Here is a 19,709-nt window from a genome sequence, read left to right on the forward strand (position 1 = left end):
GGAGGAGGAGGAGGAGGAGGAGGAGGAAGAGGAGGAGGAGAAGGAGGAGGAAGAGGAGGAGGAGAAGGAAGAGGAGGAGGAGGAAAAGACTGAAGGTGAATGTTGAAGAAAATAAAAAAGGACGTGACAGGAATCGAAGAAAGAGAGAGAGAGAGAGAGAGAGAGAGAGAGAGAGAGAGAGAGAGAGAGAGAGAGAGAGAGAGAGAGAGAGAGGAAGATTGGAATGGAGGAAGAGGAAGAGAAAAAAAGCATATTGAATCCTTCTCTTAATCAGTCCTCTCTCTCTCTCTCTCTCTCTCTCTCTCTCTCTCTCTCTCTCTCTCTCTCTCTCTCTCTCTTCTCTCTCTCTCTCTCTCTCCTCTCTCTCTCGTATTGCAACATGATGAAGACACCACCTTAAGGGAAAAAAAGGCTTTATATATAATGAACTGAAATAGGGGAAAAAAAGTCGCTTTGATTGTTCCCTCTCTTTTTTTCCCTTCCCCTTCACATGTTACAGAGGGAGTGTCTTTATTATTAATATTAAAAAGTAAAGGGAAATCTAATTATTAAATTCAAGGTGTGTGTGTAACGATGGTGGTGGTGGTGGGTGGTGGTGGCAGTGGTGGTGGTGGTGGTAGTAGTAGTAGTAGTAGTAGTAGTAGTAGTAGTAGTAGTGTTGCATTTTCTTAAGAGCCAATCTCAGAAATACACTCAGGGGAGAGAGAGAGAGAGAGAGAGAGAGAGAGAGAGAGAGAGAGAGAGAGAGAGAGAGAGAGAGAGAGAGAGAGAGAGAGAGAGAGAGCAGTAAGGTAATTAATTTATTATTGAATCATAGATAATAGGAAATGAAGGAGGGGGAGAGAGCAAAAGGAGGAGGACAAATTGAGAAGAGAGAGAGAGAGAGAGAGAGAGAGAGAGAGAGAGAGAGAGAGAGAGAGAGAGAGAGAGAGACGACCTATATAGAAATTTCCCCTCTAAAATCTTTTCTTGTTTCTCCCTCAACCCTCCACACACACACACACACTCACACACACACACACACACACACACACACACACACACACACACACACACACACAGTCATTTACACCCCGTCACTTCATCACAGTTTGTCTACCATTAATATTTCATCACCAAAACTAATATCGAACTTTGCAGGGGAGTGTCATTAGGAAAACTACACCTGTGGCTCATTTACACGCCTCTACGCCTTCCCTTCTCGCCCCAGTGCGCTAAAATCTCATAGACCTTGTGTCCCCCGCTGGCTCTCCTTTCCCTTCCCTCCCTTGCCTTCTTCCCTCGCCTCCTTACTCCTCTCAGACCCCTAGTGAAGGATGCTGGAGGGGTGGGTAGCGGGTAAGTGGTGGTGGTTGGTGTTGTTGGAGGAAGAAGAGAGGTTAGGATAGCAGGAGTAAGTAGAGGAGGATGATGGAGTGTTGTGTGTGTGTGTGTGTGTGTGTGTGTGTGTGTGTGTGTGTGTGATGGTGGTAGTGTTTGTAATGATTCTATTCTCTCTCTCTCTCTCTCTCTCTCCTCTCTCTCTCTCTCTCTCTCTCAAGTTTGGTTAAGTTTAGGTCGATTTAAGTTAGTCTGTGCCTCGCCCATCTCTCCTTCCTTTCGTTTTCTATTTCCCGTTTTCTGTTTGTGTGTCTGTCCTTTGGTGTCTTGTCCTCGTTTTCTTTCATTCGCATATTTCTTTCCAGCTGGTCCTTTCTTGTAACAGTTGCATGTTTTCCTTTCCTCTTTTATTACGTAGGATTCTTTCTTCCTGGTTCTTACATTTGTTTCTTCTGTTTCTTCTTTCTCTCTCTCTCTCATGTCCCCCACTTTTTTGTTTCTTTAGTCTTTTATGCACCAGTTCTTTCTTTCTTTCTTCGTTTCTTTCCACTTCCTCCTTCATGCTCTTGTATCTCGCTTCTTCCTTTGTCTCTCTTTTTAATCCCTCCATTTTTGCTCGTCTGTTTTATATCTATCGTTTTTACTCGTTTCTGATTCGAGGGTTGTTTTGTAAATATTTTCAAACTCTCTCTAATTGCGCTTGTATGTATATATCTCTTTTTTTATACTTTTTTTTTTTTGTAAGTCAACGTTTTGTGCCTCCTTCATTTTTTCCTCTCCCAGTGTGTTTTGTTGGGAGGGAAAATTCACTCACCCGGTCAGCTTAGGGGTGTTGCAATGGGCACAAAAGTTTTTTTTTTTTATTATCTTTTTTTTTCCCCTTCCTTTTGCACACATCCTTTTATGTGGGGAGTGCATGAAGGCTAAAAGGTAAAAAAAAAAAAAAAAATAAGGTAAAAAAAATATATATAGATAAATAGAGTGAAACATGCTTCTCATTTTTCTCATAACCCCCACGTTACATACTCGTACATATACTTTTCCAGTGCAATTCAGGTGCGTGTGTGAATATATGTGTTCTAGTAATAGTAATATATCTGTATGTAGACTTGATCTCTCTCTATTTCCACCATCTCCTGCTCTGCTATTTGTTGTGCTAGTGTGAGCTTTAGGCGCACATATGTTCATAAGCTAAACTTCGATCTCCTGTACTGATACCCTCCGACATTTTATTGTAAGCCTCAGAAATACAGAAACGCAAACACATAAGCTAAACTACAAGATAAAGACCTATATTCTGAAATGTTATTTTCGCTCATAAGAACAGTCTTCAAAGGTTATAGAAATGGTTAGTTTCAGCTTTCCTTGTGTTATAGTGTCATAGATAGATAGACAGAGATAGACAGAGGATAGATGGATAGACAGATAACTTGTGTGATAAGACTAAATAAAAAGAACACAATACTAATTATCTTATCTTACTAAAAGGCATGAAAATATTCTCATGATGACCTCCAAATAAAAACTTTATCCTGCTCATTCCTAATCAGAAAATAAATAAACAAAATAAATTAATGAATAAAATAAATATGTAAAATGGAGTTGAGAGAGAGAGAGAGAGAGAGAGAGAGAGAGAGAGAGAGAGAGAGAGAGAGAGTGAGAGTGGCTGGCAGCTGGCTGGGAATATAGATTAGCTAGATAATACTCCACCTAATCTTCTGTTACCTTCCTGAATAAAAAAAAAAAAAAAAAAACACATTAAAATTGAGCCCATAGAGGCTGGTGAATGGCTGTGTGGCTAAACTGTGGCAGTAGTGTGTGGTGGTGGTGGTGATGTGGTAGCGGTGGTAGTGTGGCAACTCTGTGGTCGTATTCATGGTGTAGAGAGATGCCGGCGCGTGATTAGCATAATTAATGTTGCGGCGCATGGTTGTCTGCGCATCGTGTTACGCATCGGGCCTTAATTAACGTGGCCAGTGCTCGGGGCTTCGTATTGTAATAGAATAATGGAGACTAATACCACCAGCGTTCATAGTAATGTTGTTTGGTGCAGTCATCGCGCGCTGCTGCTGGGGAGAGAGAGAGAGAGGGAGAGAGAGAGAGAGAGAGAGAGAGAGAGAGGAGAGAGAGAGAGGGAGAGGGGGGGAAGTCATGTTAATTTACTGTTTAGTTCACTTTGGTGTTTTACGTTACGTTTGTCTCCTTTCATTTTTTTTTTTTTTCTGTATTTCTGTTGGCTCTAATTTTTATGTTCTTTTTTTTTTTTTCACTTTGTTGGTTTATATTGATTTTATGTCTATTTTTTTTTTATTGTGATTATGGGCGTTTTTTGGGTGTTTGTTTTGTTTTGTTTATTATGCAGAGAGAGAGAGAGAGAGAGAGAGAGAGAGAGAGAGAGAGAGAGTGTGTGTGAGTGTGTGTGTGTGTTGTGTGTGTGTGTGTTGTGTGTGTGTGTGTGTGTGTGTGTGTGTGTGTGTGTATGCAAACATGCTGCCACATTCATCACTCCTGTGCTCGCTCATGCAATCTCGCTGAAGAGGAAATGAGGAAAATTAAATAAATAATAAAAAAAAAGGAATAAGATATACAAAGTCCAACTGAGACAGGCATTGCAGCTCTCTTTCTAGTTAATCCACACCTTTACCTCAACAACATAACAGCGCTTTCGTCAGAACACTTCTCTTTATTAAATATAACCTCACCAAGTCTAAACTCATCACTTATTGCCCATTCCTAATTACTGCCCGTGAGAATTTTGCTTATGTTACCCTTGTTATATCCCCTATACCACTTTCACGACACGTCTTCTTCTGGGAAGGCACAGGAGAGTAAATCTACATAAGCTTGACATTACAGGAACCGCGCCCCTTCAGAATAAGTAAATAAGGAATCGTATTTTTTTTTTCTTTTTTTCCTATTTCTTTCAGCTAGGGTAGTATAGTCTGGGAGGCAAGTGGTCGCATCCTTTCATTATTAGGGAGAGTTCTGCTTATTAGTGTGTTTTTAATGCAGGTCTGCCCAGTTTTGTGGCGTCGGTGGAGGTGGCGGTGCTGGTGTCGGTGGCTGCGATGGTGGTGGTGGTGGTGGTGGTGGTGGTGGTGGCAGCAGGCCGGATGAGGGAAATTAATTAGCTCGATTGAGTATTTAGAAAACGAATGAAAATCTCCTCTCGTAAAAATGACAAGTTATAAAACAGTTGGCCCGCAATTAAGTTGAGGTGGAGTCTTTTCTCCCTCTCTCTCTCCTCCTCCCTCCATACCTTCCTCCCTCTCCTCTTCAATCTCAATCGCCCTTGTCCTCCTCCTCCAGCTCCTCCTCCTCCTCCTTCTCCACCAACTCCTCTTCCTGCTCCACCTGTTGTTGTTGTTGTTGTTGTTGTTGTTGTTGTTGTTCCTCCTCCTCCTCCTCCTCCTCCTCCTCCTCCTCCTCCTCCTGCCTCCTTGTTCTTCTTGTTCTTCTTGTTCTTGTTCTTGTTCTTGTTCTTGTTCTTGTTCTTGTTCTTCTTTTTTTCGTCTTCTTCTTCTTCTTCTTCTTCTTCTTCTTCTTTTTCTTCTTCTTCTTCTTCTTCTTCTTCTTCTTCTTCTTCTTCTTCTTCTTCTTCTTCTTCTTCTTCTTCTTCTTCTTCTTCTTCTTCTTCCTCCTCCTCCTCCTTCTCCTCCTCCTCCTCCTCCTTCTCCTCCTCCTCCTTTTCTTCTAAGGTATGTCTACGGTAACACACACACACACACACACACACACACACACACACACACACACACACACACACACATACACACACACACACACACACACACACACACACACACACACACACACACACACACCCTTTACCTTTAGATCACTAGAATGGAGAACAGCTGTCTGAAACGAAGCACAAGATTTATTATATTTGTCCCTCCGTTACAGAGAGAGAGAGAGAAGAGAGAGAGAGAGAGAGAGAGAGAGAGAGAGAGAGAGAGAGAGAGAGAGAGAGAGAGAGAGAGAGAGAGGTAGCGGTAAGAAACACTCATAAGTAGAAAGTTTCCTTCTTATTTATCAAAAGAAAAAAAAGGGTAGAGATGAAAGCCGATTGGATGCGACTCTGTAAAGAACCCAACCTGGAAAAGAAAATCCCTAATGAGATTATGAGATAGTGAGGTTAAAAAAATAAGGGGGACTCGCTAATAAGGTATTAATACAAAAATACATAACAAAAGTCGAATAATGACGGGGACGGGGGAGGTCAGGGGGGGAAGGAGACTACAGTGACAATAAACCGGTGAATTACGCATAGGTAGGAAATAAAACTACTTAACTATTGAAGGGAAAAGGTTAATTAGATTACTTTCCATCCTGCAGCTGCGAGATTCCGTACCAGAGAGAGATAGAGAGAGAGAAAGAGAGAGAGAGAGAGAAACTAAGAAGCAAAGTGTATTTATATGCATGGACGGAGAGAGGGGAGAACAAAATAAAAAAAATATGAAAGAACGTGTGTAGAAACAGGACTAGGTGAGGAAAACGTAAAGCGGCGAGAAGATATTGAAACAAGGAACGAGAATAGACCATGAGACCCATTGACAAACCCTTGCTGGAGAGGACGTGGTGTTGAAAGAAGAAGGAAGGAAGGGAAGGAAGAAAACACTTGCGGAATAAAAACTTAGCACAAAACGAACATAATGAAACAAATAAAGCGACTAAATCAAGCAAATTCACTTAGAAACTTAGCGGAAGAGAACGAGGAACCGATAATATATTGAAGGAAAAGAAAAAAAATATACCTCTTGTAGAAACAAAACTAAGCGAAAAACGTATATATTGAAGCAAGGAATCCGAGTAACACATCTAAACACGCAGAAAATCTTGAAACTCAGCATAGCACAAAAGGAAGAAACACAGACAGAAGCAGGCACACAATGGAGAGAGCGAGAAGCAGGGTCGTGTACTGATACATCGGGAGCTCTGTTGCCCCTTTCAATATACTAACGGAGGGGCGCCACCTATGTATCACTGTCAGTGGAATAGTGAATTTAAGGTCCACATTTCTAAACGTTTCGGCTTCGTATTGCAATAAGCTACTTTTAAACATGCTTTAGTGGAATTTACTGAGGTTTTCTAGGATGTTTTATTGAATTTAGTGATGTTTTAACAGAGATCCTGCATTGGCATAAGAACCAAGCCAATCATCTATGTGGCTTTCGGAAATAATCTTGGTGAGAAAGCAAAGCGTTTAAAAATATAAGCTTAAGAATATAGCCAGTGCAGGAATACATAAATTACGCCAGTACATTACCAAAGGTGGACTGTGACAAATCCTCAATTGCAGAAAAAGAAAACGAAGGAGAGTAGTAGGGAAGAGTCAGGCGGTAGTAGTACAAGATGAGTTACATGGGCTACAGCGGACGGAAGAGCTGAACTGTACTGCCGGCGAGGGGAGTGACGCGTAATTAGGGGAGCGGCGGGTGGCGGCTGACAAGCTTATGAGAAAACGGAGAGATGGATGGCAGGCGGCTTGACTGTGGCGCTGCTCCCGGCCTGTGGTTTGTTGCAGAAGAGAGAGAAGTGGTAGAGGAAGAGAAGTAGGACAAAAATGAAAATAGAGAAGGTGATGTAGAGGAGGAAAGCAGTAGAGGTGGAAGAAAAATAGGATGTAAACTATTGGTAAAGAAGTGGTGTATTGATACAGTATATATTTTTTTTCCTTTTTCTTTACCTTTTCCGTGGATAAAAATAAAGGTATGGTTGTGAACAAGGGGAAACTGTAGAGATGGAAGAGAAATAGGTAAAAATATATATATATATATATATATATATATATATATATATATATATATATATATATATATATATATATATATATATATATATATATATATGCTATAGTGCAGTTTATCATTTTTTTTCTTTTTCTTTTTCTTTTCCTGAACGTGTAAGAATAAAACACCTTAGGAAAACACAAACAGACAGACATCTACTCACCCATCCACACACACACACACACACACACACACACACACACACACACACACACACACACACACACACACACACACACAAAGGCACCTGGATGTGTTGTTCCTGCAATTAGGTTTGCCTGGGCGCTTCACTCGCTGGTCCGGAAGTGTAATCCTCTTAAAGCGAATAAAAGGAACTAAAAATAATATAAAAAATCACGTGATGAATGGAGCAGGGGAGCATTCAGGCCCCTCAGAGCGACAAGGGGCGGAGGCTTAAAAGTTTGAGTGGGAGTAAGGAACACCTGCTAGTAATAGTAGTAGTAGTAGTAGTAGTAGTAGTAGTAGTAGTAGTAGTAGTAGTAGTAGTAGTAGTAGCAGCAGTAGTAGCAGTAGTGATAATGGTAGTGTTATTATTCCTATAGATCTTTTAACTCTTATTATTAATCTTATATTATACAAAAAAAATATATATATAATTTGTTGTAGTAGTAGTAGAAGTAGTAGTAGTAGTAGTAGTAGTTGTGGTGGTGGTGGTGGTGGTGGTGGTGGTGTTATTACTATAGATCTTGTAATTCCTGTGATTGATCTTAAAGGACGTGTAAGATTGATAATAACAAAAAAAAAGGCGTGTTTCATTTGTTCTTCTGTTCTCCTGGGTTATGTTCACATTGCGGGCCTCTCACGTTTAATTTGCCGCGCTTCCTGATCAATATCCCAGCGTTTCTATGAACTGCTCAACTGGATTCATTACTTCTAAATGCTTTGTTCTCTCAGAAGTTTGATTTCCAAAGGGCACAGATAATTAGTAACTTTTTTCCGTGTTTTCTTCCATACTGATGACGCAGAATTCCTGTTAAACTATCAGTTGAATCATTAAAAAAAACACCCTTGAAAAAAATCCACAACAATTTACAGTACTATTGAATGTACGAGTTAAGACGAAGCGTTTAGAAACACAATGGTAAGCCGAACAGTTCGCCAAAATTTGACTTCTATTGAATGTCTATTGGCGTGTGTGTGTGTGCGTGTGTGTGTTTGGGTGTGTGTGTCTGTGGGTGGGTGGGTGGATGAGAGTTAATTGTACCATTGTAATCCTTCGGCTGTTCCTCATTAGACAGTACTTTTCTGTGCCCCACTTTCAACCTTATTAAGGGTGATAATGACGACCGCTGTGCAAAATGGGGATCAAGAGAGCGATGAAGAGGAGCAATGAAGAAAAAACACACGGTAATTGTAGTGAGATTAAATGGGAGAGGAGGAAAAGTGGAATGTTAGGCAATAAAAATTGAAGTAGGTACAGGACGAACGTTAGTGATGGGTGGAATGGTTGCAGTGTTAGCCTGAGTGATGTGTTAGTAATGATAGACATACAGTGTTTCTATTGGTAATGGTGACAAAGGTAATGGTGTATAGGAATAAATACTGCAGTGGTAAAAGAATGAGATAAGGGCACATAATGACAAAGGATAGATGTATTAGATGAGGGTGATGTTATAGGGGTAATAGATACGCCACATTGGAAGGATAAGGGAGGAGGTTTAGCGGAATGACGAGGACAGCAGTGGTGTGGAAGGTGAAGGTGAAGGTGCTGAGGCCTTCTTATGCATTATCCATGAGTCTGACGCACCTTTCCCCTCCCTCTCTGCCTCTGCCGCGCCTCGCCTCCCCTCGCCTTGCCGTGCCATGTTTTGCCTTGCCTTCCCTAACACAAGTATTGGTGAGGTTTTTCATATGTCCGGATGTATAGTGCTTTTTTTCATTTCTCTCTCTCTCTCTCTCTCTCTCTCTCTCTCTCTCTCTCTCTCTCTCTCTCTCTCTCTCTCTCTCTCTCTCTCTCTCTCTCTCTCTCTCTGATAATAACATGAAATTTATATAAAGTACAATAATGTAAGATTCTAGATAACTTAAAATAACGTAGCTTTATCCCTTCACTTTTCTTTTTTTCCCTCTCCCTCTCACTCTCTCTCTCTCTCTCTCTCTCTCTCTCTCTCTCTCTCTCTCTCTCTCTCTCTCTCTCTCTCTCTCTCTCTCTCTCTCTCTCTCTCTCTCTATTTTATTTTTTCTCACCAACATTCGGGAATAAGAATTTGAATTCGAGGCACGCGTATTCCTTTCTCCCTTCCGGTTTACGCCTTTCATTTTCTCCTTTCCCTTATTCATTCTAACCCTTTTCTCCCCTAATACGCTTCTCTCATCGTCCGTCCCTCCATCGCCCTTGTTCCCTCCCTACCCTCCCTCTTACCCTCCCCTCCCTTCCCTTCACCGGGCGTCAGATTGGCTGGGATGCGAGGGGAAAGAGAGACCATATAGAATCCATACATACGCATAAGCACCGCCGCCTCTTTCTGGCTTTTTGCGTAGAGGAAAAGGAGGGAGAGATGGAGTAGGGGGAGAGAGACAGTGTAGTTGGGTTGTTGTTCTTATATCAGGTTGCTTTGCGCTGCCTTTAGAAGTTGGAATTTTTGTTTTGAGTTGATTTCTGAGTTGATTCTGAGATAAGACCATAAGGGAAGCTGCAAGAAGTCAGTTGGTGTACATGAGGCAGTCTCTGTATAAAACCTACGTAATTTTATCCACTTATCATCCCTGTCCATAAATTTGTCTAATCCTTTAAAGCTTTCTCTTCGCTCAGCACTCATAACCCGATAACTGCTTCTATAATCCAGTTATCTGCCACTATTTCTAAACCAGTTTCTTCATTTCTCACTCCTTTCTTTGTTTTCTTCATAATCCTTTGCATTAGTACTCTCTCCTTTCCCTTTCTACCTTCAAACCGCAGGGAAGCAACCTCACCCCCTCTGACACCTGGCAAACAAGACTAATAAGAAAAACGTTACTGTTACTGTCAGTGAGAAAAAATCATGTTTCTCTACACTGTTACTCTCTTTACCTTTCCTCTTGTATATAGTTAGGAGGCGTTCCTCTGACACCTGGAGACAAGACTAATGAGAAAAACGCTGTTGTTACTGTGAGAAAAAGACTCGCCGGTTGATCTCTCCCCATGTAGCGTTTACAAGGGCAATGAAAAGGCGCAGCGTCCCGTCACCTCCCAAGACGATACTGACAAGGGTTTATGAATATTTCGCCGAGGTCAGAGTCAAGACTTTTCACTTCCTTGGTGTGACCTGCGACGCTACGCTATTCTGGGATTCCCGTGCATTATTCCTCTGTTTCTTTTCCCTCAGGTTTTCTTCTTCTGCATGACAAGACAAGGTACTGACTTCCTCGTGTGTGAATCTTGGACACACACACACACAGAGAGAGAGAGAGAGAGAGAGAGAGAGAGAGAGAGAGAGAGAGAGAGAGAGAGAGAGAGAGAGAGAGAGAGAGAGAGAGGAATATCTCCTAATATTTTATTTGTATTTTCTTTTCTTTTTTTTTCTTTTTTAGAATTTTAAGTTTACTACACGTGAATGATAAGGTGAGATTCTGGATCCCTCTCTCTCTCTCTCTCTCTCTCTCTCTCTCTCTCTCTCTCTCTCTCTCTCTCTCTCTCTCTCTCTCTCTCTCTCTCTCTCTCTCTCTCTCTCTCTCTCTTTCTCTCTCTGCCCTCCACCTGTCTTTTTCTCTCCTGCTTCCTCTTCCCTCCTCTCATCCTTCCTCAATATTCCCACCCCTTTTCCTCCTTTTCCTCCTCCTCCTCTTCCTCTTCCTCTTCCTCCTCCTCGTCACAACAGCAACAGCGGTGGACGAGGATTGGTTCGTGTTTTGAAGAGCGAGGGGAGAGAGAGAGAGAGAGAGAGAGAGAGAGAGAGAGAGAGAGAGAGAGAGAGAGAGAGAGAGAGAGAGAGATGGGAAAGTGACCTCAGTTGTTGATGGTTTTTCTCTTCCTTTACTATGCTGTTCACTTCCCCTCACCTTCCCTTCTCTTTATCCTTTCCAATTTTCTGTCTTCTATTTTCCCTCTCTTCTAACTTCCTATTCATTCCTTTTTTTTCTATCTTTCTGCTTTCTTCCTTCTTTCTCTCGTCCTCTGTCTCTCTTTCCTTTCTCTGTTTCTCTTTAGCTTCTCTTCCTCCCTTTTTCCTTTTTCTCTATCATCTTCGTTCGTTTCTTATATTTCATTTACCTTCTTCCTCTTTTTTTTTTCTGGTGTTATCTCCTCCTTTCCAGTTCTTCTTTATCCTCTATTCCTAATCTTACCTTCCCTTTTCTCTCTCTCTTTCTTCCACATTTTCTGCTCATATATGCTATTTTATCTTTCTTTTCTAATCCTATTTCCTCTCTTCCTGCAACTTTCCATTCTTAACCTCACCTTCCCTCTCTCTTTTCCTTTCCCCGTTTCCCCTCTCATATACCTCTCTTTCCCTTTTCCCTATTCCATCTCCTTTCTTCCCATTACTTTCCATTTCTCAGTTTAGCTTTAGCCTTTCTCTTTCCTCACTTATCTCCTTCCTTTTCTCTGTTTTCTGTTCCTATTTCCTCCTCTCTCCCCATTACTTTCCATTCTTCACCTTAGCTTTACCCTCTATCTTTCCCCACTTATCTCCTCCCCTCTCTTCCCCTTTCCGCTGATGCCGCAGGCGAGGCTCCCGTCGAAAAGTCATTCACCACATTTCGAATTCAGAATATCAAATTCCGCCAGCATTATGGGCGAGGCGCCGCCAGTCTCTCCCGGCGGCGGCAGGGCGGTGCGAGGCAGATTGTGGCTTCAAATATGTACTGCCTCTGCTATTGCTATTACAGCCCTTACCGCTGCGCTGAAAGTGAGGGGAGCTGGTGGTCTTGCATGGTGTTTTCCTGCTATTAATAATCTTATGCTTTGGTAGTTGAAGTACTGCTGGAAGTGAGGAGGGATTCAAATACGTACTGCTTCCACTGCTAATGCTATTGTAACCATTACCGTAGCGCGGAAAATGAGGGGAATGAGTGGTCTTTTATTGCATCCTCCTGCTAGTGGATTTATTACGCTTTACTATCACTACTATACACATTACTGGTGCGCTGGCAGTGAGGAAAGCTTCAAATGTATACTGTTTACATTGTTATTTGCGATCCTTAATGTAGCGCTGAAGTGAGAGGAGAGTTGCTGGTCTTTCGTTTCCTCCTCCTCCTAAGTCTTCTGTTTGGTAGATGAAGTACAAGAGGAAACGATGAGTCAAACGTCATTATATGGGCTTTGGTGTGTCAGATTTAGGTGTTCAGATCTTCTCACCTTCTCTTGTTCTTCTCTTCATCAAGCGCCTCCTAACTTTCTCTTGCCCAGCATCCCCCCATTCTTTGCATCTTTCCTCACGCTTCCCCAAATGTCCCTCATCGTGATCCACCTTCCACACTCTTTTCCCCCAACATCCCTTCACCCTGATCCACCTCCCTCAACCTTCGACAAACACCTCTCACCCTGACAAACCTCTCTCACTCTTGCATATACATCCCTCACCCTGATCCACCTCCCTCACGCTTCGACAAACATCTCTCGCTTTGACGAACCTCTCTCACTCTTCCACAAACATCCCTCATCCTCACTCACCTTCTCTCTCTTCTTCCTGACACTCCCTCATCTTCTTTCCCCTGGACATTCCCTCCCCCTCACCATTCCCGCAAGACTCCATAACTGACCCGACTTTGCCATAATTTAGCAGCGCGTTTTCAGCCCAATTTAAGCCTGAGAAAGTAATAATAAAGTGTGCCGTCGTAGCGAGATGCCGAGCGCAAATATCTGCATATATGAATAATTTGGTGATTATCTAGCCCCAAAATATTCCTTGAATCAACACCTCACGCGTTATTTGGGTTTGTTTTCTCTCTCTCTCTCTCTCTCTCTCTCTCTCTCTCTCTCTCTCTCTCTCTCTCTCTCTCTCTCTCTCTCTCTCGTTTTGTACTTATTTCTTTTTTTTCTCTTATGTTTATGTGTAAGATTTTTTTTTCAAGTTTTGTTAAAGGTATTTGTCTTATTTAGTTATTGATGTAGTTGTTTATTTAGTAATTTATCAGTTTTTGATTGATTGATTGACTGTCTGTGTGTGTGTGTGTGTGTGTGTGTGTGTGTGTGTGTGTGTGTGTGTGTTAGTGTGTTTGCATCAACAAATTATGCTAAAAAAAAAAAGAAAAATGAAAAATAAACATGACCTATCCTGAGAGAAGAAAGATATAAATTAGAGAAGAGAAGAATAACGAATAAAAATCAAAGGGGATTGTTGCAGGAAACGGGAAGGGGAAAGATAAACATTCGTATATATTACAAAAAGGGACCTCGTTTAGCTTTCTGTAATGAAGGTGGCGTCTCTGCTCCCCTTTGACGCCCGCCGCCGCCACCACCACCACCACCCTCAACTCACTCAGCGACAGATGGAGGAAACGAGTTTTTCTCTCTACTTTATTAACTTCTCCTGCACCGCCAGAGTGAACGAGGGAAATTAGTCTATTCCCGGAAGAGTCTATGAGTTTGGTTCCTTATGTTATTTCTTCACGTGTCAGGGAGTGGCCAAGGGAGGGGGCAAAGATGAGAGAGAGAGAGAGAGAGAGAGAGAGAGAGAGAGAGAGAGAGAGAGAGAGAGAGAGAGAGAGAGAGAGAGCTTTGATTGTATATATAATTTTATGTTTTATGCAACTTTTAAATATTTTAAAGCAACATCATGGACACAAATCAGTATTAATGTATGTATTTGGTCTTTTCGAAGCAAACAACGCTTTGTATGCATATGTATGCTGGTGAGGGTCATTTTATAGTGTATTGTTACTGAAATATGATACTGTGTTCACGTTTCAAGATAGAGATTAAGCGTGACTTCCTCTTTCATGTTGTAACTGTTTCTGTCATCTATATTTCCTCTTCTTCTTTACCTCTTTGTCTTCGTTGGGTCTCCTCTGCCTCCTCTTCTTCCTCGTTCCCTAATCTCACTTGGAAAATAACAGCAAATATGATGATAAATACAACAAAATCTCTCTCTCTCTCTCTCTCTCTCTCTCTCTCTCTCTCTCTCTCTCTCTCTCTCTCTCTCTCTCTCTCTCTCTCTCTCTCTCTCGAACACGTGGCCCAGCTCACTATCTCACTGTACTATAATGAAAGTATGTGTGTGTGTGTGTGTGTGTGTGTGTGTGTGTGTGTGTGTGTGTCCGCGCGCAGAGAGATATGAATGTAAAGTGCGTTGTTTTCCCCTTCCCAGTAACGAATGCGTGCGTCGTGTATATGTTAATGATAGCTGGTGCTTAAATGATAATAGTTCGCAATAGTCTTTTATTTTTTTCTTCTTTTTAATCCCCACGTGTTTGCATTGCGATGTGTGCATATAAGCCATAGTGTTTTATTTGCATATGCATTATGTATGGTACGTACGTAATGGTAGTGGTGGTAGTGGTGGTGGTGGTGGCTTCAGTGTATGGGTGAGTGAGAGAGGCTGAATAGAGAGTAAGGAAAGAAAAGGGGGATGGAAAAGCGAGCGTAATATATGAAATTCGTGGAAAGGGAGGGAGAGAGGGAGGGGAGAGGAGGAGATAAGGGGAAAAAGATAGAAAGTGAATAGGAGAAAAGGGAGAGAGAGAGAGAGAGAGAGAGAGAGAGAGAGAGAGAGAGAGAGAGAGAGAGAGAGAGAGATGAACAAAAACACGGTAAGGCAGAAAATATGTAAATAGATAGATAGTGTGTGTGTGTGTGTGTGTGTGTGTGTGTGTGTGTGTACGTTCCCTGAGGCGGTTCCCTACAGTTTCCTTTGCTAATGACCCGCGCCGCATTCCCACTTCCTATTTATTCTCTCTCCCCTCTTTTCCCCCTGTGTACCTCTCTCTCTCTCTCTCTCTCTCTCTCTCTCTCTCTCTCTCTCTCTCTCTCTCTCTCTCTCTCTCTCCCCCTTATCCTTATTCTTAATTTATTCCACTTTTTTTTTCGTTTTATTCGCTTGTCTCTATTCTTTTTTATTTTTTGTTTCTCCTTTTCCCTGTTTGTCTTCTACATCTTTTATCTTTTTTTCACTTTTCCTTATTTCCTTTTTCGCTATCTTTCTTTATCCTCTCTTATTTTTCATCCTAAATGAGTATTATCAAGTTTGTTTATATTATAATTGTCACTCTTATTGCTATTCGTATTAATTCGCTTTTTGTCGTTTTGCTATTTTTTTTTTTTTACAGTTTCTGTCTTTTTCACTCATCTTACTTTTTTTCCGTATTATCTTTATAACTTCTATATTTTCCCTCACAAACTAGATTTTTTTTTTTTTTTTGTAAGTTTGGCATTTTGTCTTAACCTTTTACCATCATTCTTGACATTCGCATTATTTCACCTACTAGAGTTCAGCTATTTTAATATAATCCGGAACACCAAGACAAGGAAGGTTAGAGGACGGGAGTGAGGGAGGGAGGGAGGAAGGGAGGGATGGTCTCAAATACGTTCCGATTTCACATCTGTCCCCTGAAGGCGTATGTCCATCAGAACGACCAAGCGAAAATACGCGGTTGATCTTTTTATTAATCCGCCTCGTTTGGCCTGAGTCTGAATACGCTGATATCGAAATGAACCGTGTCTCCCTCGCCCCGCGCCGCCAGCCTCCCATGAAGGAAAAAGCTGCCTTGTATTAGTCCGCTGTACGTCAGTTTCTCGCGTGTCCAGTGCTCGCTCGGGGCCGCAGCAGTCGCCTCCCAAATTGTATAGTATTTGTGGACTGGCTGCAGGCTGGCACAGGGCGGGGCGTGTAGGAGTGCAGGGAATGGTAGGTGTGGGTGGGAGGCTGCGGGGAAAGGAGGGGAGACACTCGTAGTTTAGGGAATGGAAGAGCATGGGGGGGACTAGATGTGTGTGGATGGTTGCTGGGAAGAAGAAAGGACAGAGTTTAGGGAAGGGGAGAGGATAGAGGAGGGGTGACAGGGAAAGAGTGGAGGGAAGGATGGGTGGATAGGGATGGGAGGTGGAGAGGAAAGAGAGAGAGAGAAGAGTTTAAAGAAAGGAAATGGAGTAGAAGGAGGGGATTTGTGGGAAGGATTGTGGGAGGGGAGGTTGAAGAAAATGAAGAGAGAACACGTAAAGAAATGGAACAGGGAAGAGGAAGAGAGTGGAGATAGGAGAGGATGAACTGGGAGGAGCTGCTTGGAGGAAGAGAGAAGAAAGAGAGAAAGAGATAGGGGTGGACGGAGGGAACAGAGAAGACAACAGAGTCAAGGAGAAAAGGGGTGAGAGAATGGAAAAAGGAGATTTGTGGAGGTGAAAGTAGAGGGAAGAGAGTTTAAGAAAAGAGGAGAGTTAAGGGATGCCCTCTCGGTCCTGCCTTCTCCCCCAACACACATCCTGGCAGTAAGGTTAGTTCTCTGGTGTGTAATATAATTTACCAACTAGATTTATGGAGCTGGTGTCTGTGTGAATCTGGCTCTACTGGTTTTCTCCCTCCTGTGACTCCCTGACACTTCCTGACACTGATGAATTTACCTTTTCCTCTCTTCTTTACTCATTTTAATCTTTCAGTCTCTTCACACATTTCTAAATATCTTTCTCATCTTCCCCGGTTCACTGTACTAAGATTTTAAGTTAATTTCGTCAGTATTCCCCTCACATTGTGTATTGGTGAGGTTAACAAGACTGTTCCTCTTTTGGGTCAAGTGTTGCAGTAAATGTTCGTGCTTTGTGCCTCGCCTGGGCGTGTATGAGAGTTGCGTGTTATCCCAAGCTCTTGTTGAGGCGGTGTTTTTGTCCCAAGTGCTGCGGAAGACTACACTAAACATAAAGCTTTGAGAGAGAGAGAGAGAGAGAGAGAGAGAGAGAGAGAGAGAGAGAGAGAGAGAGAGAGAGAGAGAGAGAGAGAGAGATCATACTTTCGACAAGAATAAAGAAAAACTTCCCACACATTTCAAAACAAGACGGAGATATGTAGACCAAGCATAAAGTGAGAGCGTCAGTCAGTGTAAAGTCAGCAGCATCACCCAAAGATAGAGTTAGTGAAATATTGCGCGTTTTTAGCGGAATATAAGCCAGCAAAACACACGTACACACCACCCATTGCAGCTGGAATTCCCGCACCGGACCACTGCAGGACGGCACTCGGGTCTCGCGCCACAGAAATGCAAATTAAGTGAAAGACAAAACAGGACATGTGGCGAATCGAGTCAGACGTCAACGGACACACACTTCTTGGTGACAGATTGCCCAGATTCCCTCCACAAGGCGACACGAGGCAGAGTTGTTCGTTCGATACATGCGAGGACCAAGCGGCGCTACATTCCCGCTGTTCACTTTGCTTATCTGTGTATGGATGGTGTTACTGAATAGCTGGACATCTCAATTTGTTATAGGATATTGTTGTGGAAGTTAGCAGGAGTTTTCAAGGGTGTTTTAATGATTCTAGTGGATATTTAACGAGATTTCTGCATCATCACTTGGAAATATAGGTATGAAAATCTGAAAATCATCTGTAGCATTTAAAAATCATTCCTGATGAGAGTAAGATGCGTTCCTGAATACGGACTTAATGATTTAGATGTAAGACTTAAGCAGATCCTCAGTGGACAGTGAATCCTAAGCTGCGAGACTCGAAGTTCTGGTTCCATTGGATTTTAGTGATATGTTAGTTCTGATTGTAAATGGAAGCTTAATAGTTTGATAAGACAGGGCTGTAATATTTCAAAGCAGGTAGTCTTGAAGTTACCTTTTCATTTTATTTATTTTTTTTTCAATACTCGTTTTGTGACAGTGTGGCAGTGTGGCAGCCATCTTCAATACGTTTACCTTTAGGTGTTTTCCCCTCTCCTTTCAAAGATTCATTTCCTTCCTTGTAAGACTGTGTTCGTCTCTGTCTTCCTGTATATTTCACTGAAGCTACGTTTTATTTATCTGTCCTGTCATACCAGTGTCATCCATTCTACTACGCCTTCTCCTCCTCCTCCTCCCTCGTTTTCTTTGCCTCCTCCTCCTACTCCTCCTCCTCCTTCTCCCTCGTTTTCCTGTCTTCTCCACCTATTCATCCTCCTCTCACCCTCGTTTTCTCTGCCTCCTTTTCCTCCTCCATTCTCCTTCTCCCTGCCTCCTTTCCGTATCTGTTCATTCTCGTTCCTTTTCCCATTTTCTTCCCCCGGTGAGTTGAAGGTATCTAGTTATTGCACCTCTTTCATGTACTCATTTCCCGCCAATTTTCTCTTCTGCCGTTTCTTTTTTATCGTGATTAATCTTCATCGTCGTTCTTGCTCTCTCTCTCTCTCTCTCTCTCTCTCTCTCTCTCTCTCTCTCTCTCTCTCTCTCTCTCTCTCTCTCTCTCTCTCTCTCTCTCATCGTCCTGCCAGCTGTAAACGGTCTTTTCCATCCTCCTTATTTTCTTTTTCTCCTCCTCCTCCTCCTCTTCCTCTTCCTCTTCCTCCTCCTCCTCCTCCTCCTCCTCCTCCTCCTCCTCCTCCTCCTCCTCCTCCTCCTCCTCCTCCTCCTCTTCTTTAATCAACGTCAAAATCATCTGAAATAACTTATTACTCTTTTCCACAAACACCATAGAGAGAGAGAGAGAGAGAGAGAGAGAGAGAGAGAGAGAGAGAGAGAGAGAGAGAGAGAGAGAGAGAGAGAGAGAGAGGAACACAAGACCAATTACATAGCAAGTAACATCTCTATTAGCAAACTAACTATAAGCTGGATGGATAACCGGCACATACAGTAGGGGCAGAAGAAGTTAATGGGTGTTTTATATGCTAGCTTAGAAAGGACTGTGTTTAGAGATCGTAACTCCTGTAGGGCAAGAGAGAGAGAGAGAGAGAGAGAGAGAGAGAGAGAGAGAGAGAGAGAGAGAGAGAGAGAGATGAATTTGTAAAGCCCACGTAACTACAAGAGCGATACACAGCATAAGTTTTGCAAGAGGAAGCGCCTGAAATATAGAGAAAGAGGGAGAAGTAGAGTAGAGTACCTTGTAAATTTTGAAGGAAAGGAAGGGACGGTCTCAGAAATGCGCGGTGGTGGTGATGGGTAGGGATGATAAGTACCAAAGGAGGGAAAAGAGAAGGAAGGGAAAGGGAATGGTATCGATAAATGGGAAGTCATAGAGGTTTTTAGTGGCCATTAAATGAATACTTTGGTGTTGGCATCAAGGGGTGTTACTGTACCCCCTTTCCTCCTCCTACACACATTACCCCTTCATATCTTCCTTTCCCATTTCTTTCATTCAGTTTCATTTCTTTCCCCATTTTTTCTTCACAATGTAAACAGGGACAAAGCTGCTCCCCCCCACTCCTCTCAGGCACTCATACGCATTCACGCACGCACACTAACTCTCCATATCCTTTCCCTTTTCCTTCAGTCAATTTCCTTCCCTCCTGCTTTTTTCTCCCATCTCAACAGGGACGCAACTACACAAGATTGTCTCAGGGCCTCACCTCACACACAAACATAGACACACACAAACTCTGTATATCTTCCTTTCCCTCTTCCTTCTGTCAATTTCCTCTCCTCCTCCTTTTTCCTCCCATCTCAGCAGGGACACAGCCACACAGCATTGTCTCTAGGCCTCTTCTCACACCGCTGGCCACAAAGGAAGGCGCAGCGCAGATGACAAAGGCAGACGG

Source organism: Scylla paramamosain, chromosome 14, assembly GCF_035594125.1.
Source record: "Scylla paramamosain isolate STU-SP2022 chromosome 14, ASM3559412v1, whole genome shotgun sequence".
NCBI lineage: Eukaryota > Metazoa > Arthropoda > Malacostraca > Decapoda > Portunidae > Scylla > Scylla paramamosain.